This window comes from Triturus cristatus, chromosome 8 (assembly GCF_964204655.1).
Source record: "Triturus cristatus chromosome 8, aTriCri1.1, whole genome shotgun sequence".
Lineage (NCBI taxonomy): Eukaryota > Metazoa > Chordata > Amphibia > Caudata > Salamandridae > Triturus > Triturus cristatus.
In genome coordinates, this window is record NC_140591.1 from 1,508,086,695 (window position 1) to 1,508,097,626 (window position 10,932).

Consider the following 10,932-nt stretch of genomic DNA (forward strand, 5'->3'; position numbering starts at 1 on the left):
ACCCTCCTACTAAAGGAACAATAATGCTAAAAAACTGACGCTTGGAGCCTACTAAAGTAAAAGAATGACTCTCCAGAGACCACATGTCCCAACGTGCATCAGTCTCACAACGCGCTCAGCGCGGCATACTGAGTGCAACCAATCAATTATGTATGTAAATAGGAGACTTTCAAGCGCCAGAGAGGAAAGCAGCCAGCCCCTGACAAGAGGCACAACGGCCTCGAAACGCGTAGGGCGAACAAATTACTTACCGGAATGTCGAGGAGAGGGGGAGCTGTTGAGTGACTCCTGAAGGCTCGGACCATTGTTTAAAAAATTTGACACGCCTGTCCCGGTGTGTGGGAGAGCACCATCGTTAAAAGAGACGAGGCTGAAGGTTGGAACAGAGTCCGACTTGAGCAGCACAGTGAGCCCAGCACCGACAGAGGATTTTGCCTCGATATTACGCTCCTACTAAAGGAACAATAATGCTAAAAAACTGACGCTTGGAGCCTACTAAGGTAAAAGAATGACTCTCCAGAGACCACATGTCCCAACGTGCATCAGTCTCACAACGCGCTCAGCGCAGCATACTGAGTGCAACCAATCAATTATGTATGTAAATAGGAGACTTTCAAGCGCCAGAGAGGAAAGCAGCCAGCCCCTGACGAGAGGCACAACGGCATCGAAACGCGTAGGGTGAACAAATTACTTACCGGAATGTCGAGGAGAGGGGGAGCTGTTGAGTGACTCCTGAAGGCTCGGACCATTGTTTAAAAAATTTGACACGCCTGTCCCGGCGTGTGGGAGAGCACCATCGTTAAAAGAGACGAGGCTGAAGGTTGGAACAGAGTCCGACTTGAGCAGCACAGTGAGCCCAGCACCTACAGAGGATTTTGCCTCGATATTACCCTCCTACTAAAGGAACAATAATGCTAAAAAACTGACGCTTGGAGCCTACTAAAGTAAAAGAATGACTCTCCAGAGACCACATATCCCAACGTGCATCAGTCTCACAACGCGCTCAGCGCGGCATACTGAGTGCAACCAATCAATTATGTATGTAAATAGGAGACTTTCAAGCACCAGAGAGGAAAGCAGCCAGCCCCTGACAAGAGGCACAACGGCCTCGAAACGCGTAGGGCGAACAAATTACTTACCGGAATGTCGAGGAGAGGGGGAGCTGTTGAGTGACTCCTGAAGGCTCGGACCATTGTTTAAAAAATTTGACACGCCTGTCCCGGCGTGTGGGAGAGCACCATCGTTAAGAGAGACGAGGCTGAAGGTTGGAACAGAGTCCGACTTGAGCAGCACAGTGAGCCCAGCACCTACAGAGGATTTTGCCTCGAAATTACCCTCCTACTAAAGGAACAATAATGCTAAAAAACTGACGCTTGGAGCCTACTAAGGTAAAAGAATGACTCTCCAGAGACCACATGTCCCAACGTGCATCAGACTCACAACGCGCTCAGCGCGGCATACTGAGTGCAACCAATCAATTATGTATGTAAATAGGAGACTTTCAAGCGCCAGAGAGGAAAGCAGCCAGCCCCTGACGAGAGGCACAACGGCCTCGAAACGCGTAGGGCGAACAAATTACTTACAGGAATGTCGAGGAGAGGGGGAGCTGTTGAGTGACTCCTGAAGGCTCGGACCATTGTTTAAAAAATTTGACACGCCTGTCCCGGCGTGTGGGAGAGCACCATCGTTAAAAGAGACGAGGCTGAAGGTTGGAACAGAGTCCGACTTGAGCAGCACAGTGAGCCCAGCACCTACAGAGGATTTTGCCTCGATATTACCCTCCTACTAAAGGAACAATAATGCTAAAAAACTGACGCTTGGAGCCTACTAAAGTAAAAGAATGACTCTCCAGAGACCACATATCCCAACGTGCATCAGTCTCACAACGCGCTCAGCGCGGCATACTGAGTGCAACCAATCAATTATGTATGTAAATAGGAGACTTTCAAGCGCCAGAGAGGAAAGCAGCCAGCCCCTGACGAGAGGCACAACGGCCTCGAAACGCGTAGGGCGAACAAATTACTTACAGGAATGTCGAGGAGAGGGGGAGCTGTTGAGTGACTCCTGAAGGCTCGGACCATTGTTTAAAAAATTTGACACGCCTGTCCCGGCGTGTGGGAGAGCACCATCGTTAAAAGAGACGAGGCTGAAGGTTGGAACAGAGTCTGACTTGAGCAGCACAGTGAGCCCAGCACCTACAGAGGATTTTGCCTCGATATTACCCTCCTACTAAAGGAACAATAATGCTAAAAAACTGACGCTTGGAGCCTACTAAAGTAAAAGAATGACTCTCCAGAGACCACATGTCCCAACGTGCATCAGTCTCACAACGCGCTCAGCGCGGCATACTGAGTGCAACCAATCAATTATGTATGTAAATAGGAGACTTTCAAGTGCCAGAGAGGAAAGCAGCCAGCCCCTGACAAGAGGCACAACGGCCTCGAAACGCGTAGGGCGAACAAATTACTTACCGGAATGTCGAGGAGAGGGGGAGCTGTTGAGTGACTCCTGAAGGCTCGGACCATTGTTTAAAAAATTTGACACGCCTGTCCCGGTGTGTGGGAGAGCACCATCGTTAAAAGAGACGAGGCTGAAGGTTGGAACAGAGTCCGACTTGAGCAGCACAGTGAGCCCAGCACCGACAGAGGATTTTGCCTCGATATTACGCTCCTACTAAAGGAACAATAATGCTAAAAAACTGACGCTTGGAGCCTACTAAGGTAAAAGAATGACTCTCCATGTCGTAAATTGGCTGCGATTAAATTAGCGTTAGCAGAATCCATCTGGTATTTACAGGCTATTCTGTACATTTTGTGGAATCCATTTTGTATTTCTGGCAGCCATTTTGTCTTCCCTTGTGCTCTGTTTAAAGGACTGGCTATACTTAGACTCTGCTACCCTGCACATGCGCAGGAATATCTAACTGTCCATGCATCTGTTTTTAGTCTGTAACTATCAGGTTGTTTCTACCAGAGTCAGCAACTGCTAGCTCCTCCTATACTATTTACGGTGCATTTCTGTATGACCATCTATGTATGTAACTCTTCTCATGTATGCTTGCATCGTCCTTTTCCTGAGCCCCTGTGTGGGTATAAAAGACCCATGGTTCTTCTACTCTGGGTGCTACCTTCATTCAGCACCACAGGGTGCTGGGTGACAGCCAAATCTGGTGAATATGACTTGCAACTAGTATTTACAAATGGTTTGGTTTAAGTACAGTCTGTGGGCTGTCTTTTGTTTCTGTCTTAAGTGTTGATTTGTGGGTTAAATGTGTGTTTACATGTTATGGTGTGGTAAATTGTGTTTTGGATGTTGCTAGCACTGGAAAAAGCGTGTGATTGAATGACTGTGAATATGTGAAAGAATTCTGAGAAGTGAAATTGTTAAGGAGTAAATTTAATTTGGTCTCATCACCATCAATAAGTCGCAAAAGGAAATTGAGAGGGGTGTAGCAAGAGAAAGAGCAACCCCTGTGATTTGATGACACCCTTAATGTACAAAAGTATTAATGAAGAGTAATTAGGGACCCGTTAAAAGTTTAGCTTGGAAAAATTGTGGGTATTTCGAATTTGCAAATTGTTCCTATGCAGCTTTGTGTTCTTGGTGGTTCAGTGAGCCAATGTGCTGGGTCCACAGGGTTGTAGGTTCTAATTTAAGCTGAACCTGCTAATCTGAGAATTGAACCTAAATTTATGACCCTTGAAAAGAAATTGTATATTAAAATAAATGTTTCCATAGGGCAAATTATTGCAGTTTAGATAACATTAGGAAGGCTTTTTGTCTTTGACAGCTTCAGGGCTGTGCAAGGCAGATTTTGACCTTGCAGCTTGTAAGGTGGGGGCTAAAAATAGAGGAGTGAACCAGGAGGTGAAATCACTGCTTAGAAAGCTTCACTGACATGAAAATGTGTAATGCTTGCAGCAGGACAGCCTTGGAGAAAGGTGGGGGCTAGGAGCACTCGCTGTGGCCCGGTTCTGCGCTGAGGTTTAGCTTCTCTGATGAGACAGGGCAGCTGAGGAACGAAACCCAAGGAGCCTTCCTCTGCCCTATTTTGTGCAAAGACCAGTTAGACTTTCCATAGAAAACTGTTTTTATTTTTTTTTAAAACTGTTGCATTAATCCTACACAAAAAGTAAAATGATGCTCTTGCTTGAAATTTTAAGGGCTATATGCCTATATAAAAACGATTTTCCAATTGAGAATTAATTTTCTCAGTGGAAATTGTGGCGCAAAATTAACATGGATTATCGGATAAGAGTTTTACCTTTAGAAAGTTAAAATTAAGATGACCTGTGTAAAGAGAAAAACGAAATTGTGTGTTTTACAATAGACTAAATTCAGATACAAAATGTCACAGCATTTATCTTTTGTATAGGGTATTCAAAGGCATTCACATTATACAGCACGACAGATTTGTGTTGGCTTGAAGGGTTGACTTGCAAGGCGTGTGAATTTCGACACCTTTACGTGTTAAACAGCTGTGTCAACAAGACCATTTCTATTTCGGACTCCGGCTACAGAGAATAGTTGAAGTCAAAAACACGGAGTAAAATTCTGCATTTCAGACTGCTGTTTCCAAAGTTAGAAATGTAGTTTCATTATTTTTGCAGATTGACAGTAGGGGATTTTTTTTCTTAATGCCTTTTTTTTAAAATAAGGATAAGAGTGGTTTTTGATGTTCAATAATAATGGCTGTCCTTCATTTAAAAGTGGCGCAGACTTAAGATGTTTCAAGATAAGCTTCTGTGCTTAGGGCTAAGAATTAATGTGTTTCAATATAATAGGCAAGGGATGCAGCTCGCTTTTCATATGTAGACTCATCAAAATGATTAGATTTATTAACAAAAAATATATTTTGATTATATAAAAAAAAAAAATGTTATTTCAAATAGGTGCTAAAACAAATTCGTTTTTTACTATTTATAATGCCTAATAATGATACTGTGACCTCCTAGCATCCAAATTGCATTTAAGCCGTGCTATACAGCAATAGGGGGTCAATTACATGTGAAAATGTCACTTTACCCAGGCGTACAAAACTCATTTTTATAAGGGTATACATTATACATTTTTGATGCCACATCTCTGGGATATGTAGAGGACATTCTGGGGATGACTATTATGCAAAAACATTGTAGGATGTTAATTTTTAAGTGCCCTGAAAATCAAAGTCGAAATTGGGTAAAAATTCACTATTTAAGTGAGTTTTCTCCAGTCAGATCAGTTTTTAAACTGCCTTACGCCCCAGTAAATGCACATATGTAAGCATAGACCATCTATACTGCTAGACAAACGCTTGGCACACTGCTTATACATATCAATGTACAAAAATTGGCAGAAGTTATTAAGCTTACCTCTGAAATTGCTGGTAGACACACAGAGTGGGTTTTGCTGCTCTGTCTTCGGTCTTTAGGGTCACTTTGACTTGGAAGCACCACATGAAAACCTTGCATGCCTGCTGGGGAACAGCTGCATAGGTTATAGGTCAAAGTCCTACATTTAGAAGCCTGTAGGGCTCAGCACAACGTTGCTTTGACATTTCGACATTTGAAAGACGAAATGGCAGGGGAAGAAAGAGGTTTTTGCTTACCCTTTTTTTTTGGTAAAAGCAAGTTTTTGTGTGCACTCAATGCACATAGTATATGTGACCTCTCTTTAAAGGACAATGGCTCTGCCATATATATATAGTATAAATGTTTTTAGGGTTGAATTCAGGAAGCAATGGGATTCAGTTTGATTTCATGCGGTCTCATGTTGCACTAGTACATTTGCTAAAGGAATATGTTCTTTGGCTAGCTGAAATGTGCTATTTCGCTCCTCAGAGTTTGTTTATGCCCAGTTGCTACAAATTAGGGTTGATAGTGTTGACAGAATGAAACCTGGTACAGGTTTCTTACCGTCAAAACTGGGGAGTGGAGGCTAGCTCCTCTACAAATTAAGGGTAGGCAAATTTATGTGTTCTCTCTCTTTTTCTTACTTTTTTTGAGCCTGTCTAAACTGTCTGTGAAATAACCATGAGACATTAAATTGGCTATTCAGTAATACTGTTTTAAACATTATTAGCATTAATAAAACGAATAAATATATTTTGCTATGTTACTACCCATCCTCTCTGATGGAATTATGAGAGGATGAGTAGTCTAGGTTGCTGTTTCCTTATTTGATCTTTAAGGGGAACTAGCTGTGGGTAGTTTTTGTTTGAAAATTCTCAGGTGACAACACCACTATTGTTTGTTATTCTCATGCTACATACAGTTTTGCAAGGGCATTGCTAGTTTTATTAGCTAGTCTGTGTAAATAAACTGACAGTCCTTACTAGAACTAATGTTGCATAGTTTGGATTGTGAAAATGTAGAATGCAGGGAAGAGGTCTATGTGATCCTTAGCAAACATTTTTGAGGAAAATATTGTTTTACAGGAGTCTGTTAGTCACAAGATGTTCCGCTGGAGAACATGTACCCATTATGTTGAAGTTTTTAGTTCTGTATGTAATAGGAATCCCTGTTAAATTAGCAGTGTTAGATTTTCCTGTTGCTCCTATAACATGAGAGCATGGTCCTGAGTATACAATATAGGTGCTTTAATTAAGAAAAATCATTTTAGAAGTGTCTGCAGTCCTGTACAAATAATGCAATGTTTAGGAGTAAAACGTGTATAACATTTCCTTTTCTTGAGGGTCTTTAGAAATGAACACAGACTTCCTTGACTGCTTGGCATTGGGTGACGTATTACTCTTGTCAGTTCACTAAAGAGTTTTTATACTTGCTAATAGGTCCAGACTGTTGTTTTATTTACTCTCACATATATGAAAGTGGTTCCAGGGTGCCTTGTTAATATATGGGGCGTCCCTGGACTAGGAAGTATTCTGAGACTATCCTCTCTGTTGATAGATTATTTTTGTGCCTTGTCTAAAGACCTTTTGTTCTGTCCACCAATAGATATTTGCTGCTTTACAACCATTGCCAGAGGGGCGCGTACATCAGATCCAGCTTGAGGAGTCAGCACCAGTCCAGCTTGAAGTCAAAGTGAAGGTAACCTGCACAGGCACTGCTGGCAACCAGGACCTCAGTGAAGGTAGAAGGCCGGAAGCATTGTGATGAGCGTACCCCTGCTACTATCTTGGGCGAAAGATGGGGTCACAAATCAGAAAGGAGAAATCGTGGATCAAGCTTTTGATGCCCAGCTGAGAGTCACAGACCGACCAGGAAGGGAAGAAGGTTTTTGCTTGAGGTAACCCCCTTTGAAACAAGGGTTGCTTCAGAGATCCTAGCATCAGGCCTCTGAATCCTGGTCCCAAAGTGGCTGTAAAGGAGATACCTGGGCACACTGAATGCAATCCATGGCCCCAACGAAAGAGCAGTGTGCCAGCAGAGCAATACAGGAGTTAGGGAAGGACTTGAGTTCAGGGTACAGGTGCTGTGTCTCTGGTGCCTGTTAGATTGAAATGAAGAAAACTGGTGCACTGCCTGAGACACTGGACAGGATCGCTGAGCGCATTTGCCCTGGTGGGTGATTGCCCTATCCTGAAAGAAGAAACTTTTCCCTTGAAACTAGGCCATGATTCCTGAGTTGCGAGTTGTGCAGCTCCACCGTGGGAACAACAAGAGCCTGCCTGTGAGGCTCAAACGGACACAGGGAGAAGACTCCCCTCTGGTTGGTTGTACAGCGGCTTTAATTTCCCAAGGACTTCTTTTTCTTTTTGTTGAAAATGTACCCCATTGATCGTCCCATTTTTTGAGGAGGAGCAACCCTTTGCAGCTCTTCCTCCTAATTCTCATGGTCCTCCTGGTCCCCTGGATCCAGGATCATTTTTGTAAATAATATGTCTGACTGCTTTAATGTTTGTATTGGGTATAATGATAGATACTCTAGCCCTCATAAAGGAAACACTGGAAAAGTCTAGCGAAAATGTTTTTATTAGATATGTACTGTTGGATACTTTGATATTGAAATTGATGGTAACTGAAATGCATGGGAACCTTGAAAATGTTTTTACTGGATGGTTCTAGGATTTGCTAAGGACTAGAAAGCTAATAATTCTGTTTCTGATAATAGTAATTACTCTCTCCTGCTATCTGTATGACCCAATTCTCTGTTCCCTTTGTACTTCTGTTTATACCTCATACATACCCGCTTAACAATATTTAGAATGAGAAATGCCCACCTAGCAATGAATTAGGAAATTTATGAAAAAGAAAAAAAAAATGTTATTAAAAATTAATATGCATATTTTTCATTTTTCCTACTGGATTATGGGAGATGTCTTCAGCTAACGCTAAAAGGGTCGTCTGTCGTAAATTGGCTGCGATTAAATTAGCGTTAGCAGAATCCATCTGGTATTTACAGGCTATTCTGTACATTTTGTGGAATCCATTTTGTATTTCTGGCAGCCATTTTGTCTTCCCTTGTGCTCTGTTTAAAGGACTGGCTATACTTAGACTCTGCTACCCTGCACATGCGCAGGAATATCTAACTGTCCATGCATCTGTTTTTAGTCTGTAACTATCAGGTTGTTTCTACCAGAGTCAGCAACTGCTAGCTCCTCCTATACTATTTACGGTGCATTTCTGTATGACCATCTATGTATGTAACTCTTCTCATGTATGCTTGCATCGTCCTTTTCCTGAGCCCCTGTGTGGGTATAAAAGACCCATGGTTCTTCTACTCTGGGTGCTACCTTCATTCAGCACCACAGGGTGCTGGGTGAATGTGGTTCCACCTCCTGAGGTTTAATAAACTATGTATTTTCTATTTCAGATTCTGTGCCAACTTCTTTCTAATAGTCTGAGGACTCTGTGCAGAGAAGGGCGAACCCCTTGCACTGGTAGGCCTAGCTGAGGTCTATTTTCTACATCCAGAGACCACATGTCCCAACGTGCATCAGTCTCACAACGCGCTCAGCGCAGCATACTGAGTGCAACCAATCAATTATGTATGTAAATAGGAGACTTTCAAGCGCCAGAGAGGAAAGCAGCCAGCCCCTGACGAGAGGCACAACGGCATCGAAACGCGTAGGGTGAACAAATTACTTACCGGAATGTCGAGGAGAGGGGGAGCTGTTGAGTGACTCCTGAAGGCTCGGACCATTGTTTAAAAAATTTGACACGCCTGTCCCGGCGTGTGGGAGAGCACCATCGTTAAAAGAGACGAGGCTGAAGGTTGGAACAGAGTCCGACTTGAGCAGCACAGTGAGCCCAGCACCTACAGAGGATTTTGCCTCGATATTACCCTCCTACTAAAGGAACAATAATGCTAAAAAACTGACGCTTGGAGCCTACTAAAGTAAAAGAATGACTCTCCAGAGACCACATATCCCAACGTGCATCAGTCTCACAACGCGCTCAGCGCGGCATACTGAGTGCAACCAATCAATTATGTATGTAAATAGGAGACTTTCAAGCACCAGAGAGGAAAGCAGCCAGCCCCTGACAAGAGGCACAACGGCCTCGAAACGCGTAGGGCGAACAAATTACTTACCGGAATGTCGAGGAGAGGGGGAGCTGTTGAGTGACTCCTGAAGGCTCGGACCATTGTTTAAAAAATTTGACACGCCTGTCCCGGCGTGTGGGAGCGCACCATCGTTAAGAGAGACGAGGCTGAAGGTTGGAACAGAGTCCGACTTGAGCAGCACAGTGAGCCCAGCACCTACAGAGGATTTTGCCTCGAAATTACCCTCCTACTAAAGGAACAATAATGCTAAAAAACTGACGCTTGGAGCCTACTAAGGTAAAAGAATGACTCTCCAGAGACCACATGTCCCAACGTGCATCAGACTCACAACGCGCTCAGCGCGGCATACTGAGTGCAACCAATCAATTATGTATGTAAATAGGAGACTTTCAAGCGCCAGAGAGGAAAGCAGCCAGCCCCTGACTAGAGGCACAACGGCCTCGAAACGCATAGGGCGAACAAATTACTTACCGGAATGTCGAGGAGAGGGGGAGCTGTTGAGTGACTCCTGAAGGCTCGGACCATTGTTTAAAAAATTTGACACGCCTGTCCCGGCGTGTGGGAGAGCACCATCGTTAAGAGAGACGAGGCTGAAGGTTGGAACAGAGTCCGACTTGAGCAGCACAGTGAGCCCAGCACCTACAGAGGATTTTGCCTCGAAATTACCCTCCTACTAAAGGAACAATAATGCTAAAAAACTGACGCTTGGAGCCTACTAAGGTAAAAGAATGACTCTCCAGAGACCACATGTCCCAACGTGCATCAGACTCACAACGCGCTCAGCGCGGCATACTGAGTGCAACCAATCAATTATGTATGTAAATAGGAGACTTTCAAGCGCCAGAGAGGAAAGCAGCCAGCCCCTGACGAGAGGCACAACGGCCTCGAAACGCGTAGGGCGAACAAATTACTTACAGGAATGTCGAGGAGAGGGGGAGCTGTTGAGTGACTCCTGAAGGCTCGGACCATTGTTTAAAAAATTTGACACGCCTGTCCCGGCGTGTGGGAGAGCACCATCGTTAAAAGAGACGAGGCTGAAGGTTGGAACAGAGTCCGACTTGAGCAGCACAGTGAGCCCAGCACCTACAGAGGATTTTGCCTCGATATTACCCTCCTACTAAAGGAACAATAATGCTAAAAAACTGACGCTTGGAGCCTACTAAAGTAAAAGAATGACTCTCCAGAGACCACATGTCCCAACGTGCATCAGTCTCACAACGCGCTCAGCGCGGCATACTGAGTGCAACCAATCAATTATGTATGTAAATAGGAGACTTTCAAGCGCCAGAGAGGAAAGCAGCCAGCCCCTGACAAGAGGCACAACGGCCTCGAAACGCGTAGGGCGAACAAATTACTTACCGGAATGTCGAGGAGAGGGGGAGCTGTTGAGTGACTCTTGAAGGCTCGGACCATTGTTTAAAAAATTTGACACGCCTGTCCCGGTGTGTGGGAGAGCACCATCGTTAAAAGAGACGAGGCTGA

At 44.0% G+C, this 10,932-nt stretch overlaps 1 long non-coding RNA gene across 1 annotated transcript; it reads left to right on the top strand.

The window, feature by feature from the left end:
* Positions 1 to 3,165: 3,165 nt before the first annotated feature.
* Positions 3,166 to 8,751, top strand: LOC146806020 (uncharacterized). The gene is made up of 2 exons (XR_014967975.1): positions 3,166 to 3,834; positions 3,942 to 8,751. It is a non-coding gene; the product is annotated as an uncharacterized LOC146806020 (long non-coding RNA).
* The last annotated feature ends 2,181 nt before the right edge of the window (positions 8,752 to 10,932 follow it).